This window comes from Acinonyx jubatus, chromosome B3 (genome assembly GCF_027475565.1).
Source record: "Acinonyx jubatus isolate Ajub_Pintada_27869175 chromosome B3, VMU_Ajub_asm_v1.0, whole genome shotgun sequence".
NCBI classification, from domain to species: domain Eukaryota; kingdom Metazoa; phylum Chordata; class Mammalia; order Carnivora; family Felidae; genus Acinonyx; species Acinonyx jubatus.
In genome coordinates this window covers 77,085,988-77,102,495 of record NC_069386.1, presented here as the reverse complement: position 1 = coordinate 77,102,495, position 16,508 = coordinate 77,085,988, and the positions used below count along the sequence as shown (strand labels likewise).

Sequence of the window (16,508 nt, the reverse complement as noted above, 5' to 3'; positions counted from 1 at the left end):
TTAGGTCTTTGGTCCATTTGGGGTAAATTTTTTTGTGTTGAATATGAGGTATGAAGGGAAACTCAATCTTTTGCATACGCTGGAACCACATGTTAAACAGAAAATCTTTTCTGTATTGAATTTACTTTGCATCTTTCTGGAAATTGCCTGTATATGGGTGGATTTATTACTGGACTTTTTAATGATGTCCTTCCCCACGCCCCTCAAACCACACACCACATTTTATGGTAAGAATGGAAATCAGGTTGTGTAAGTACTCCAAATTTGTTCTTTTTCAGAATGTTTTTGCCGACTCTAGTTCCTTTGCTTTCATATAAAGACTTTAGAAACAGCCTGTCAATTAAAAAAAATGTTGAAATTTTGATTGAAATTATATTGTACATGAGTTTGGGGAGAATGGACATATTAACGCTATTGAGTCTTTTAAAAAATTTTTTTAACATTTATTCATTTTCGAGAGACAGAGTATGAGTGGGGAGGGGCAGAGAGAGAGAGACAGAATCTGAAGCAGGCTCCAGGCTCTGAGCTGTCAGCACAGAGCCTGATGCAGGGCTCAAACCCACGAATTGTGAGACCATGACCTGAGCTGAAGTCAGATGCTTAACCGACTGAGCCACTCACGTGCCCCTGCTGTTGAGTCTTTAAATCCAGGAGCATGATATTGCTCTACCAGTTCAGGTTTTGATTTCTGTAAATTAGCGCTTTATAATTTTAGCATAAGGATTTGCATATACTCTGTAAGATTTATACCTATGTTATAAACTATTTGGTGCCACTTTAAATTTTAATTTGTCTCAATTTCCAATCATTCACTGCCACTATATAGAACAAAATTGTTCTGTTCATGTTGTCCTCATAAGGCTCAACCTTGATAAACTTGCTTTTTAAAAAAGTGCTAGTTACTTTTTTTTTAAGATTCTTTGGAGTTTTCTAGGTAGACAGTCTCATTTTCTAAGAATAGCGACAATTGTATTTATTATTTTTTTTAATCTGTGTGTCTCTTTTTGTCTTACTTAATGTGCTGAGTAGGATAGCCAATGCAATGCTTACTAGGAGTGGTAAAAGCAGAAATCTCTGTGTTGTTCCCAGAGGGAAAGGAAGCATTTAGTCTTTTACTATTAAGGATCATTTTAGCTGTAATTTTTTTGGTGGGTGCCCTTGGTCAACTTGAGAATGTTCCTTTCTATTACCGGTTTACTGAAGGTTTTATCATGAAGGGGTGTTGAATTTGTCAAAAGCTTTTTCTGCATCTATTGAGATAATAACAGGGTTTTTCATCTTGTTCTGTGGATATGGTGAATTATAGTCAGTCCTCATTATTTGTAGATTCCATGTTTGTGAATTTGCCTACTTGCTAAAATTTATCTCTAACCCCCAAATCAAAATTTGTGGTGCTTTTGCAACATTTTCAGACATGCACAGAACAGCAAAAAATTTAGCTCAGCCAGTGTAAAAGGTCCCAGCTGAGGTCAAATGAGGTGATGTTTCACCTTCCTCTTCAGGCTCTCAAATTATAAACAAGCATCATTTTCATGGTCTGTTTATTTTCATGTTATTCACATTTTTGTACTTTTTGTTGGTGATTTTACTGTTTAAAATGTCCCTTAAGCATACTGCTGAAATACTGTCTTGTGTTCCTGAGTCATAGGACTCACAGAAGAAACAGATGTGAAACATCAAGCTTTGTTCAGGGTAGAAGGATACTGCTTTTGGTCAGTGGGTCCAGTGTTAATGGATGAACAATATATATTAAATAAGGTGTCATAACATTTTTCCAAAGAAGACATAAAGATAGCTAACAGGAAGATGAAAAGATGCTCAACATCACTCATCATCAAGGAAATACAAATCAAACCACGATGAGATACTACCCCACAACTGTCAGAATGGCTAAAATTAACACAGGAAACAACAGATGTTGGTGAGGATATAGAAAAAGGGGAACCCTCTTACACTGTTGGTGGGAATGAAAATTGGTGCAGCCACTCTGGAGAACACTATGGAGTTTTCCCAAAAAGTTAAAAATAGAACTACCCTATGATCCAGCAAGTGTACTACTAGGCATTTAACCAAAGAATGCAAAAATACAGATCCAAAGGGGTACATGCACCCTAATGTTTATAGAAGCATTATCAAAAATAGACAAACTATGGAAAGAGTCTGAATGTCCATCAACTGATGAATGGATAAAGCACGTATGTATGTGATGGAATATTAGCCATCAAAGAGAATGAAATCTTGCCATTTACAATGACATGGATAGAGCTAGAGAGTATTAAGCTAAACTAAGCAAGTCAAGCAGAGAAAGACAAATACCATGCAATTTCACTCATTTCTGGAATTTAAGAAACAAAACAGATGAACATATAGGAAGAGAAAAAAAGAGGGAAACAAACCATAAGAGACTTTTTTTTTTTGGTCAAGTTAACATACAGCAGAGTCTTGGCTTGAGGAGTAGATTCCCGTGATTCATCACTTAGATACAATACCCAGTGCCCATCCCAATGAGTGCCCTCCTCAATGCCCATCACAGACATTCTCCACTCCCTTAACCCCCACTGCCATCAACCCTCAGATTGTTCTATTTAAAAGTCTTTTATGGTTTGCTTCCCTGTTTGAAAGACCCCACATCTTCAGTTAAGTTTCTCAAATTCCACACATGAGGGAAATCCTATGATCTCTTTCTCTGACTGACTGACTTTGCTTAGAATAATACCCTCCAGTTTCGTTCACATTGTTGCAAATGGCATGATTTCATTCTTTTTCATCCCTGAGTAGTATTCCCTTGTGTGTATATACCACATCTTCTTTACCCGTTCATCTGTTGATGGACATTTGGGTTCTTTCCATACTTGGGCTATTGTTGATAGTGTTGCTGTAAACGTTGGGGTGCATGTGCCCCTTTGAAACAGCATACCTGTATCCCTTGGATAAATACCTAGTAGTGCAATTGGTGGGTCATGGGGTAGTCTTATTTTTAATTTTTTGAGGAACCTCCATACTTTTTTCCAGAGTGGTTGCACCAGTTTGCATTCCCACCAGCAGTGCAAAATAGACCCTCTTTCTCTGGATCCTCACCAACATCTGTCGTTTCCTGAGTCGTTTATTTTAGCCACTCTGGTGGGTGTGAGGTGGTATCTCAATGTGGTTTTGATTGTATTTCCATGATGATGATCAATATTGAGCATCTTTTCATGTGTCTGTTGGCCATCTGGATGTCTTTTTTGGAAAAATGTCTATTCATGTCTTCTGCCCATTCACTGGATTATTCGTTTTTTGTTGTGTTGAGTTTGGTAAATTCTTTATAGACTTTTGATATTAACCCTTTAACTGATGGGCCATTTGCAAATATCTTCTCCCATTCTGTCAGTTGTCTTTTAGCTTTGATTGTTTCCTTCTGCTGTGAAGAAGCTTTTTATCATGATGAGGTCCTAATAGTTTATTTTTGCTTTTGTTTCCCTTGCCTCCGGAGACGTGTTGAATAAGAAATTGCTGCGACCGAGGTCAAAGAGGCTGTTGCCTGCTTTCTCCTCGAGGATTTTGATAGCTTCTGTCTTACATTGAGGTCTTTCATCCATTTTGAATTTATTTTGGCGTATGGTGCAAGAAAGTGGTCCAGGTTCATTCTTCTGCATGTTGTTGTCCAGTTTTCCCAGCACTATTTGCTTAAGAGATTGTTTTTTTTTTTCAAATATTATTTCCTGCTTTATTGAAGATTAGTTGGCCATATCTTTGTGGGTCTATTTCTGGGTTCTCTCTTCTATTGGTCTGTGTGTCTGTTTTTGTGCCAATACCATACTGTCGTGATGGTTACAGTTTTGTAATACAGGCTAACATCTGGCATTATGATGCTTTCAGCTTTGGTTTTCTTTTACAACATTACTTTGGCTATGCGGGGTTCCATACCTGTTTTAGTATTGTTTGTTCAAGCTCTGTGAAGAATGCTGGTGCTATTTTAATTGGGATTGCGCTGAATGAAACCACAAGAGACTCTTAAAGATAGAGAACAAAATGAGGGTTGGTGGAAGGAAGTAGATGGGGGATGGGGTAGATGGATAATGGGTATTAAGGAGGGCACTTGTTATGATGAACACTGGGTGTTGGATGTAGGTGATGAATCACTGAATTCTACTCATGAAACCAGTATTGCACTCTGTGTTAACTAACTGGAATTTAAATAAAAAAGAAAATAAAACTCCTATAAAGAGATGGTGAATCAAGAAGAGGAAAAAAAAAGTAAATGAGGTATCATAAAACAGAAACACACTAAAACAAGGTTCTATATTGATCAGTTGATGAAAATTCATTAACAAAACCATCTGCCTGCAGCTTGGTTTGTTGGATAGTTTTAAAGTATAATTTCAGTTTCTTTAATAGATTTAGAAATAATCAATTCATCTAACTCTTGAGTGAGATTTTGGAGTTTGGATTTTTTTAATGACTTTAATACTTCATCTAAGTGGTTGATTTTATGGGTGTCGAGTTGTTTGTAGTGTTCTTATTAACCTGTCATGATATTGTCTCTTGGATTTCTGACATTTTAATGTGTATGTTTTCTTTCTCTTTATGTCTCTCTTTCTCTCTCTCTTTCTCTCTTTCTGTCTCTTTTGGTTTGCCTGGCTAGAGGCTTATCAGTTTTACTGATCGTCCCCCCTCCCAACACTCCGTCCCACCACAGAACAAGTATTTTGTGTGTTTTTTTCTATTGTTACCATTTTCATTGATTTCTGCTTGTACTTAATTTCTTTCTTCTACTTGCTTGAGACAATTTTCTCTTTTATTCTTAAGTTTCTTACAGTGGAAACTATGGAATATTGATTTAAGATATTTTTAGCTCATCTAAGGCAAGCATTTGATGTATACATTTTCCCCAAGCACTGCTTTAGCTTCCAGCATCACCTACCACATTCTTACTTTCATTCAGTGCAAAATATATTTAACTCTGTTAGGTTATTTTTGACCCTCATGACCCATTAGAATTGTGTTCATTTTCAAATATTGGAGGGATTTTCCAGATTTTTTTTTTTTGCTGTTCCTAATTTTATTTTTTAAATGTTTGTTTATTTTGAGACAGAGATAGACCAAGCACACACATGTGCTAGGTGGGGGGGAGGGGTGCAGAGTGAGGGTGAGAGAAAATCCCAAACATGCTCTGCACTGATGGTACAGTGCATGTGGGGCTGAATCTCACAAACCCTGAGATCACGATGTGAGTCGAAATCAAGAGTCGGACGCTTAACCGATTGAGCCACCCAGGCTCCCTGATTCCTCATTTTAATCTATGATTGTTAGAAAACATCATTGTGTAAATCAATTCTTTAATTTTGTTGAGGTTTGGTTTTATTTGGTGTTTTGGAAAGTGTTTCACATACCTTTGAAAATAATGTATATTCTGCTATTACTTAGTGGAATGTTCTCTAAATGGCAAATACGTCAAGATGATTAATGGCATTGTTCAGATCTTCTCTGTAGTTACTGAACTTCTGTCTACTTTTTCTCTCGGTTACGAGAGAGAAGTGTCAAAATCTCCAACTGTTAACCGTGGGTTTTCTCTTTGTCCTTTCTGTTCTATAAGTTTTGCTTCATGGGTTGTGAAGCTCTGTAGTTCTATACACATTTAAGATTATGAATTCTTCTTGGATATTGACTTTATAAATATAACTATATAACTATAAAATATAATTGTATAACTTTATAAATATAACTATTTCATCTTTATTTTAATGAGTTTTTACATGACCTATCTTTTCCAATATTTTTGCCTCAATGTGTACTGATGTGGTTGGATTAAAATCTGCCATCCTCCTAACAGTTTTGTTTTAGTGTCATCTGATAATTATATTTTTTTCTCTTTTATAGCTTCTTTTGGATTGAGTAATTTTTATAACTCCCCTTTATTCTGTTACTGTCTTATTCATATCTCTTACTTTTTTTTTTCCCCCTCAGGGGTTGCGTTAGAATTTACAATATGTATCTTTAATTGGTCAGCATCTATCTTCAAATAATATTAAACCACTCCATATGTAGTTTAAGGACCACAAAGGGGGATAGGCTAAATTTTTTCCTCTCTTCTTTTGCACTATTAATTTAGAAATTTAAGCTTGTACCTATGCTATGGATGTACAATAAAGAATTCCTGTTTTTGTTTGGTTAGAAATTCATCTTTTAAGACAATTAGAAACAAGACAAATGAGTTTTACCTTTACTTTCATTTGTGCCAGTGAGTTTTCTTTATTTCTTGATGTAGATTTAAGGTTTTCTCTGATATCATTTCTTCTGCCTGGAACATTTCCTTTAACACTTGTCATAATATAGATCAGCTGGCAATAGATTTTCCAAGTTTTTTTTTCTCAGATAAAGTTTTTATTTTCACTTTTATTTTCAGAATATATTTTAAGAGTATAGAATTTGTAGTTAAGTTTCTTTTTTTTTCTTTCAGCACTTGAAAGGTGTCACTATATTTTTACGTGGCTTGTATTGTTTCTGGTGATGTTTGCTGTAATTCTCACCTTTGTGCCTTATCTATGTTATGTACCTTTAATCTTGGGCTTTTTAAAAGATACTCTCTTTGCTTTTGAAGGGTTTGAATATGATGTGTGTGTGTGTGTGTGTGTGTGTGTGTGTGTGTGTGTGTGTGTGTTGTATTTATCCTAATTTATGCTTAATGTTCATTGAGTTCTTGGATAAGTGTTTTGGAAAATTGTCAGCCATTATTTCTTCAAATGGTTACTTTTCTCAGTTTCCTTTCTATCTCCTTTTATCATTCCAATAGCCTACACATCAGTCTGTTGATACTGTCTCAGAGCTCTAATTTTTTTCTTTTCTACTCTTTCCTGTTAATGTTTCCGTTTGAGTTATCTCTGTTGATCTGTTTTCAAGTTCACTAATTGTTTCCAGTGCTGAGTTGAGTCTACTGATAGACCTGTCAGACCTTCTGCGTGTATGTTTCTATGCAAGCATGTCGAGTTACTTTACATTTTCTGTGTTACAATTCTCATATTTAAGACGTCTTGTTGATTGTCTTATCTCTTGAAAGGAAATTTTTTTTATTCCTTTTATGCTTTTAATTTTTTGTTGACAACTGGTATTTTATGTAGACTAATGGAAACTAAGATGAGTAGGTGAAAAGAAATATGGGTCCATATCTTCTTTTGCTAGGCCTCTCGGTGGAGGGTTGGACCAATTTGTCAGAAATTGAACCGAAGTTGGTCTCTTTTGTTGCTATGGTCAACCTCTGTGGACTGCCTGCTTCAAACTCCTTTAGCATTACCTTGTGTTTAAGGTGGGGGCTGGTTTGCCAGAGGGTTTTTCTCAATATTTGCTTTCTCATCAGCTTTAGGTCTTTGAACTTGTGTACCAGAGAGGGTCTTGATCTTCTTGAATCTTTCTTAGCAGCAGAGTACTTCTGTTACTTGATGTTCTGGTAGTTTGGTGGTAGGGGCAGGAAGAGGAAGACTTTCTCCTTTCTTCTGCTTTGGCATTGATATTAGGTTGGCACTATACCCCTAGATTCTTTTGGGGATGAGGGGACTTTTTCAGTGATCTTTCACTCTTCAGCTCAGAATTTAGTTTTCTCCTCCCACATGGGTAGAGGGACTATTGTTTCCTCCTTCAGATATACCAATGTCATAAGGAGACCTTTTTAATAGTACTTTAAAGGGCAAAGGGTTTGCTGCCCTTCTCCCAGCAGTTTATGACTTTTATTCTATAAGGGTAATCAGTGGGGCAGAATCTGGATGGTGCATCATGCTTTTTCTTTTTCTCCACGTACTTGTTTTCAACTTTGGTATTTGTCTTGTTTGACTCATCAGTATGTTTGAAAAACTTCCATGTTGTTTTGGATATAGTTTGTTCATTCTTACTGCTGAAGAGAATATTATTTATCTATACATTGCTATTAATTCTACCGCTATTGAATATTTGGGATGTTTCTGGTTTGGCTCTAATGTGAATAGAGCTATATATTCTTGTACATGAGTTTGGTGAACATACATATTTTGCTTCTATTGAGTATATGTACATCTATGAGATTAATTGTTGAATCAAAAACTATGCATGTAATTAGTTTTAGGAGACCCTGTCTAACAATTTTCAGAGTCATTAGACCAATGCACATTCCTTCTAGTATTGTAAGCAAGTTTTAGTTTCTCCTTATTGTTTCTATCACTTGGAGTTTTCTTTCCTTTTTCATGTAGCCACTCTAGAGACTATTGTTTTAATTTTTATTCCCCTCATGACTAATGAAGTTTGCCACCTTTTTCATGTTGGCTGTTTGGTTAGCCTCTTTTTTAGTTGCCTAATCAAGTCTTTTACTCATATTTCTACAATGGGTATTTTGTTTATATTTCATTGGTGCAGAGCACAAAGATCAGATATGGACTATGTATATATGTCAACTGATGGACGAATCTGCACTGTAGTAGTGGGGGTGGTTTTTTTTAAATGTGGGCGGTAAAATTGTTGATCACTTTATTTTAATTCCCATGTTTTTTTAATTAATGTGTGGGCGTGACTGGGTGGCTTAGTTGGTTAAGCCTCAGACTCTTGGTTTTGGTTCAGGTCATGATCTCACATTAGTGGGTTCAAGTCCATGTCAGGCTTTGTGATGACAGCATGGAGCCTGTTTGGCATTCTCTATCCTTCTCTCTCTGCCCCTCCCTGACTTGGGCTATAGTGCTCTCACTCTCTCGCTCGCTCTCTCTCTCTCTCTCAAAAGAAATAAACTTAAAAAATAAAGGAAATTGTAGACTTTTCATTTATTTTTTTATTTTTATTTTTTCAGAAAGAGTGAAAGCATGAGAAGAGGAGGGGCAGAGGTGGAGGGAGAGACAGAATCTTAAGCAGACTCCAGGCCCATTGTGGAGCCCCATGGGGGCTTGATCTCAGGACCATGAAGTTGTGACCTGAGCCAAAATCAAAAGTTGGATGCTGAGCCACCCAGGTACACCCCCATCTTTATCAAATTTTTTTTCCCAAATGTTCTATAGTAAATATCTATATATGTACAACTTTAATCAATCAAAAGGTTGGGAAACTAAAAATTAAGTCTTACCATGACATAAGCATTTCTGATGATTACAACATAACTTTAATTTATAAATTGACCCAACTGGCAAAATGGTAAAATCTAGCCAGAGATTTAGAACTTTCAGTATTCTTTCTGTAGTTTCAGTGAGAATAGGAATAAATCAATGAATGGGTGAATCAGTAAATGACCCAGAGAAATCTCCTTTTGTGTGATTAATAATTTCCATATTTACTACCTATAAATGCTATTAAAATTTCATTTTTGATGTGCTGCTAAATCACTGGCCTCAAAACTCTGTTGGTCTAATTTTAAAGGCTAATATATAGGTTATTTTGAGGGCATTACTTGAAATTATAGTTGTCTCCTTGGAAAGAAATAATATTCTTAGTGAGTTTTTCCATATATTATGTTAAGTAGTATAACATTTTGAATAGAGAAAGATTGACTTGTAATTGCTAACTGGTGGCTCATTGTTTTTATTATCTTTGTTCATCTCACTATATCTCTTATAGATATGTTTTTGTCTCATCTGGAATAGAATTTACAAGGATTCATGCTAGATGTTATGTAGAGTTTAAATATAGTGAATTTTGAATGTCAGTTGTACAAAATATGAACCTCCTTTACATTATTATTAAGGACAGGATTCAAATCTTTATGTAGACTATTACAGGAATATCATACAATTTTTAAGCAAATAGTTGCAATATAATAGGCAATATGTTTACTATAATGCTCTTCACCAAGTCAGATAAAAAACAAAAGCTCTGTTTTTATATCAGAATATGAAAGGCCATGAGAAAAGTGGTTGGATTTATTACTTACAAGTTATCCACATAGAACATATATATAGTATCCTACCAAAACAATTTCTTCTAATTTAGTGGCTTGGCATAGCTTAAAATAGAATTCACTAAATAATATGTCTTCAAACTCATCGATCGTAGACATTGTAGTATGAAAAATGTAAAGCTAACAGTAACTAATGCTCTTCAAAAGTATGGTAGCCTTTTCAAATTGTTTGGAATTAATTTGTTTTGAGTAAACGGAAATTAGTCTGTTAAATGAAGCTTTTAAGACAGGGATTACAAAGGGGTAAGAGACCATCTCACCAGGATAGCTTAAAACCCACACATTTGTACGTGTCAGGAGAAGTACTGTCCTTTAAAAATGATCTTATTCTTTCCAATTGTCTGAGATTGGTGCCTCCTGATGTGATCTGGAGATCTGGCAAAGTAGAAACATATTTAGATTCTTACTCATTAGAATACTGAACTCATCCATCAGCAGGATTGACAAGGTCTTAGACAAAGCATTTTGCCTGGCACACAACCTGTACTGAGATTTTCCTGTGGCTATAATGTAGCACACCTGACAGATGTTTGAGTCATTTAACACAGCAGGCGGTACTCATAAACACCACAGACTGGCATTCAACATGATAGGGATTATTTTTCTTTTGTCTGCCTGAAGTTATATGGCCTATAATCAACAAAGGATTTAGGCATAACTAGCTAAAATGTAGGGTGTGATATCATTTATATGCGATATTTCTCATGCTTATAAAGCTTACAAAATATCCCGGAAGCTGAGATACTTTTTGACACAGGTGAAAAACATTTTACATACGTTTCCCTTTTCATGATTAGAACTGGTTTAGGAAAGAAAGGCATCATGGGTATTATTCACAGAGTAAAGCTTCTGTATCACTATTGATTTTCTTGATACTTCCTTAATGATGTAATGGGCTTTACTAAGCCCATACTAATTTTTAAATTCAACATGGTGGTGATGAAGTAAACAGTAGCAAGGTCACTAGTTAAAAATTCCCATTAACAGTGTGTCTACATCAGAACAAGAAAGGCAGAAATAAATATATACCATCTGTAGTTGTAAAACTTTCATGTCCTAAGGGATAGAGATAGATGCTATTAATTTAAATGTCATGTTTGCATTGAATGAAGCACAGCGATTTTATTTTATTTTAATTTTTTTAGCACAGTGATTTTAGATTTGACTTTATTAAAGTTCTTTTTTTAGGTTAAGTTTCTCACTTGGTAAGTGGCAATTGGAGGACATGCTATTGATAAAAATTATTTAGGTCCTTTGGGGAGCAGTAACATGCAGGGGGGCATGATGCTTTCAAAATAACATTTTATTGCATTTACAAGTTATTACATAATCAAAATAATCTTGTATTCTACAACTGTATAGGGACTTTAAAAATAGGAAAATTAATAATACCTTAAAGGAACAAATAAATACCACAATTAAACCATGGTAACACTCTGGCATATATAATACCTACTTTAGAAATTGTTTTTGTAAGCATGCATTTGTTGGAAAAAGTTTCCGGTTTTGTTTTGCGTAGGTCATGGCTTTTTTTCAGTTTGCTTTAGGGTTCAGTGATTTGCTGGATACAGCTGCATGTGCAGATGCAGAAACAGTTTCATCCCAGGAAATAACCATAGTTTAGCATTTAGGTGCCAAGGTAAGTCTGTAGAAGTTAATGAAAACATTCTTTAAGGCTATGCCCAACCACGAGGACTCACTGGAATTCTGAAAAACCCATACGTGTCAGAAAGGTTGAGATTAGTTTATCTTTCCAATGTTTTTTTTACTCCTGTCGCTAGCTACAGTATACTAACTGCTTTCCTAATACTCATTCTTTAACTCCTACATTTCCAGGCTGATGACACATACTGACATTGGATTTTTGGCCCATTGGTAGTGATATTTTGAGCAAGGTTTTCTTAGCTAGCTTCAGGATTAGGTATTCTGTCCTGCTAGCTATATTGGGAAGGAGCTTCTTAAGTCTCATGTGACCTATATATACATATCTGCTTTTGTTTTTTCTTTCTAACAAACTCATTCAGAAGGGGAAAATCAGAGATTTGAAATGATATAATTGGGACCTGCCCTGTGGGTACTGAATCCATATTAATCCCCTCAACTGGAAAGATGTTTCTTCACACCTAAGCCCAGTTTCCATTTCCTTTAGGGAAGCCTTCCTGACCTTTCTGACTAGCTTGAGTGCTTTATAAGGTACTTGCCAAACATCATGTAACAGCATTACTTTTTAATGAGTATCACCACTGTAGTTTCATATTTTTGATAACTTGATTAGTATCTGTTTCTTCCACTAAACTCCAAGCTCTGTAACTATAGGGATTGTGTCTGTTTTTTTTTCTTACTTGTATCCTTGGTGCCCAACATGTCGTGGGGACTCAGGAGGTAGTTGTTGAACAAATGCATTTCATAAAGCACTAATTATATTATTTATATATTTCTAATGTTAAATTACTATTTTGACACCTTCTCAAAACATAAACGACTCTTAGGACATTTCGCTTTGTGTACATTGTGTGATTTTGGCACACCAATATATAACATCCTTTTTCCCTCCGTGCTGTAGAACCAACAGAGAGATGTATCCAAAAGTCAGACATGGGTTGGAAGACATGGCTTAAATGTGTGGCCAAAGTGGTGTGACTGATTTCTCACCATTACTTATTTCAAGCTTACTCGCTAGCCATTGTCAGATCCCTACTTGGCAGCAAAGTGAAGTAAAAAAAGCACTTTTGATCAGTGGACACTGGAGAAGTAGGAAATACATCAATGGGGGAAAATGCTGGGATAGGGTATAGAGAAGATTCAAGAGCTCTTAAAGACAGGGAGTAAATGGGGTGTAATTATAATTTATACTAATAACTAATACTTAAATATTAGTAAGTAATAACTAACACGAATAACTAATACTTAAACTTAATATCAGTATCTCTAAACTTAAAACTACTTTAAATACTTAAAACTATTGCAAGCACAAGCATATGACAAGAAAAGAAGAAAGAACGTTGCCTTTTGCGTGAGTTTTTCTCTCAGTCATGACATACAAAGACAATTAGTAGGTATTACCCCCATTGTTGAAATTCTTCAGAAAAAACATAGGATATTACATATAATATCTTTAACAATAAGCCCCACTCTATGTGTCATTTGTGCTTCATTAACTATTAACTGTTGACAGTAGTGTGTATATGTAATTTATAATTGCATACTTTTTCATGGCGTACACAATAAAAAGCTACTAATACTTGCCAGTCATTTAGGCTTCAATTTGGACATTATATTATCTAGAGAATATGTGTAAAGTCCACTCCTGGGTTCCTTTTCCTTTGGTCTCTTGGAAGCTTGCACTGTCTATTGAAATAGTTTTGCAGGACCTGCTTGTATTGTCTGTTTGCAGCTATATCTCTCTCAAGACTGTGGGGGCAGGAACAGGGTCTTACTCATATGAGAATTCGCATGGTAAAATACTTTGGTACATAGAATGTACTTGAGGAGATAGATGGATAAATACTCATCAAAAAGCTGCCAGATACTGAGCAGGTATAATAGAATTGGGTTACAGCAAACCTTGGCATAGCTGCCCACTTTGAAACCCTACAACTATGGTAGGTGCTGTCCTCCGGTCTCTCTGGTGTCCTAGCATCCCTTTTTTGGGACTGCCTACCCAGTGGACCCAATATTGAGTACTCTTGTAGTCATTCTGCCTGTGGCTCCAGGAAGATAGCAAAAATGAAGAAGCATCTCCCTCACTCACTCTCAGTAATGACTCTATGTCCAGCTCTTGTTGTCTCGTTCTATTGCAGTTCTTCCTGTTCTTAGGCCACAAAATGGACAGCTAATGGCTAAGGGAGGGAGATCAGGCATAGGAAGTGTTAGAGGGAGAAAGGGGTCTCAAAGCCTCTCTAACGAGGCACTCTTTGCCTCTTTGAACTACAACAGTCACGTACGGAGTAGCAATAATAGTCTTAAGCAGCTTCCTGTGCTGACAGCAAAGGATCCCATTAGGACTTGGCACTAGAGAGAAGGATGCCGAAGGCAAAGTCACGGAGGAAGCTGCTCCAGGAATGCAGGTCAGGCTAGAGGTGACCTGCAACAAGGTAGAGACCATGAAATTGTGGGGAAGTAGGTGAATTTGAGAACTAGGGGAGAGAGAGAAAGTAAGGATCTGAGTCCTGGATGAACAGCCCATGTTTCTAGACAGCTGCCTGTGTGCTCACAGCATTCATTAAGAGAAGGGATCACTAAGGAAAGAGGAACATTTTGGGGATAAAAAAAGCCGAGTATAGGGTAACAATTAGTTACTTTAATGGTTCCACTCTGAATTCTAGTCTCAACACACAGTCAAGCAATCATTGTTACCCAGTAACCTTTTTGTATTTTCTTGGTGAGGCATAGACCACACTCTCCTTGGTGATACTACCAAATAGTTACTGCTTCTCCTCAAACCCAGCTCTGGAAACTCCTCCCTCCTGCTCCCTCCCCCCTCCCCAGGTAAGCTTCCTCTTCTTCTCAGGAAAAACAGAAGTAATCTGGGAAGAGTCCTGTCCACCCACTTCTAATCATCCCCCAGGCCCTTAGGACCCCGATTTCCTCTCTAGGCTCTCACCTTTAATTTTGTCCTCAACATTGAAACCAGAGTCACCTTTGAAAACTGCACATCAAATATTGTCTCATCTTTGCTTACTGCCTCCCAGTGGCCACCGAGTCAGACTTCACGTGTAGCTCTCTCTCTCTCTCTCACTTATCTAGCATTGTCTCTTGCCACATGTCCCTGTACTTTTCACACTGACTCAATACTTCAAATGCACTACATTTCTTAGTCTTCAGATATTTGCCTCTGCATCCCATCTGATGTGTATTGTGATTTGCTTTTTATTTGTATCATTATTGCTTAATTTTGAGTCTTAAAGTTTTTATTTAAATGCCATTTTCTCCTGGAAACTTCCCTGACTGCCACCGTTCCCTCAAATATGAATTAAATTCTTCTCTTGTGCACCCTTCCCCCAACCCCATATCTGGTATTTCCCTTATGGTATTACATGTCATAGAACTTCATATTTTCTATTGATCTTTCAGAATCCTAAATTACAATGTATCAAGGCAAGTCCTATTTCTGTAGAGCTCAATAGAGCTCCTATTACATACTAGATGTTCTATTAATAGTTGGTAATGAGTACTGAATGATTTATATGATATTATTCTATAAACTGGAGCAATTTTGAATGGGTAGGATACCTAACCTAAATTAAATAAAGTGTTTGACTTGTATCATGTAAATGTAATTATTCTTAGTGTAAGTGGCAATTATTATTAGTATTTTTTTTTTGGTAACAGCTTTATTGAGGTTCAATCCACTTACTATATAATTCACACGTGTAAAATTACACAATTCAGTGGTTTGTAAGGTATTCAGATTTGTGCCTCAGTTACCATGATCAACTTTGGAACATTTTCAATAAATGGCAAATCTTGATCATTGATGATTTGGTACATTAGAATCTTGTTTTTGCCCATCTGGAGTGTTTTGATAATTATTTAAAATAGTTTGTTAATGTGGATCTCAAACGGCATCTTCAGATTACAGTGTCATCATCTTTTCCTAACCTGTCAAACTATACTGAGATTTGAGAAAGCCTTAATTTCTAATATTTTGGTTAATGCAAATTCAAAGTCATCAAATTATATTTACCTACGAATATTACAATGTTCTAAAAGTAGACCCTTTTCTCTCTAGCTGTAATGAGTCATTTACCTTTTCTCATCCAGGAAGCATGGTTCTCATTGTCAAGGTTACTGTCATTTGCATATAACTGAGTATCACTCCTATTCTGCTTAGGTTACTTTCAATTCTCTCTTTAAATTTTTGTTGTTGTTGTTGTTTGGTTTTTATTTTTTTAAACTTAGAGACAGAGAGAGTGCACTAGAGGGGTAGAGGGAGAGAGGGAGAATACCAAGCTGGCTCCATGCTTAGCTTGGAGCCCAACATGGGACTCAATCCCACGATCCTGGGATCATGACCTGAGCTGAAATCAAAAGTTGGATGCTCAACCTAATGAGCTGCCCACACAACCCTCTGCTGGTCCCTTTAAAAACCATTGTACATGGTCAGATTAAAAACCATTGTACATGGTAAGATTAACCTTCTTAACATATTCACTATATTTCTTTCATTACTTACGGAACTGTATTTCAAAATTTGATATGGGAGAAATTTTTATTCTCATTTGGAGACTCTCCATTTATAAATCAGGTGTGTGTGTGTGTGTGTGTGTGTGTGTGTGTGTGTGTGTGTGTGTGTTTATGTGCGCGTGCGTGCTTGGCAAGGAGCCATTGCTGGAAGAAAAGAAGATACTAATTTCAGGAACAGGAGAGTGAGGAAAAGAGACACATGGGCTATCATGTTTAGTAAGGCAGGGGAGATCTGCCATGACATATGAAGCTCTTGGAAAGGACAAGTATCAAGCTAATCTTTAGGATATTTTGCTGTTTTATTTAATACAGTACTCTCGTTAACCATTTCTTCGAGAAAAACTAATACATTGAACCAACAGATCTCACAGGATATTTATTATACTTCTCACTCCCAAATACACATGTTAAAACTCCAATTTCAAGATCAGTAATAATAGCA

At 36.2% G+C, this 16,508-nt stretch overlaps 1 long non-coding RNA gene across 1 annotated transcript in view; it reads left to right on the top strand.

Moving 5' to 3' along the window:
* The window catches only part of LOC113601272 (uncharacterized), a 100,535-nt gene extending 84,469 nt beyond the window's left edge, over positions 1–16,066 (top strand). The window contains exon 6 of the long non-coding RNA XR_008299328.1: positions 8,783–16,066. This is a non-coding gene — a long non-coding RNA (uncharacterized LOC113601272). The remainder of the gene's footprint in view (positions 1–8,782) is intronic.
* The last annotated feature ends 442 nt before the right edge of the window (positions 16,067–16,508 follow it).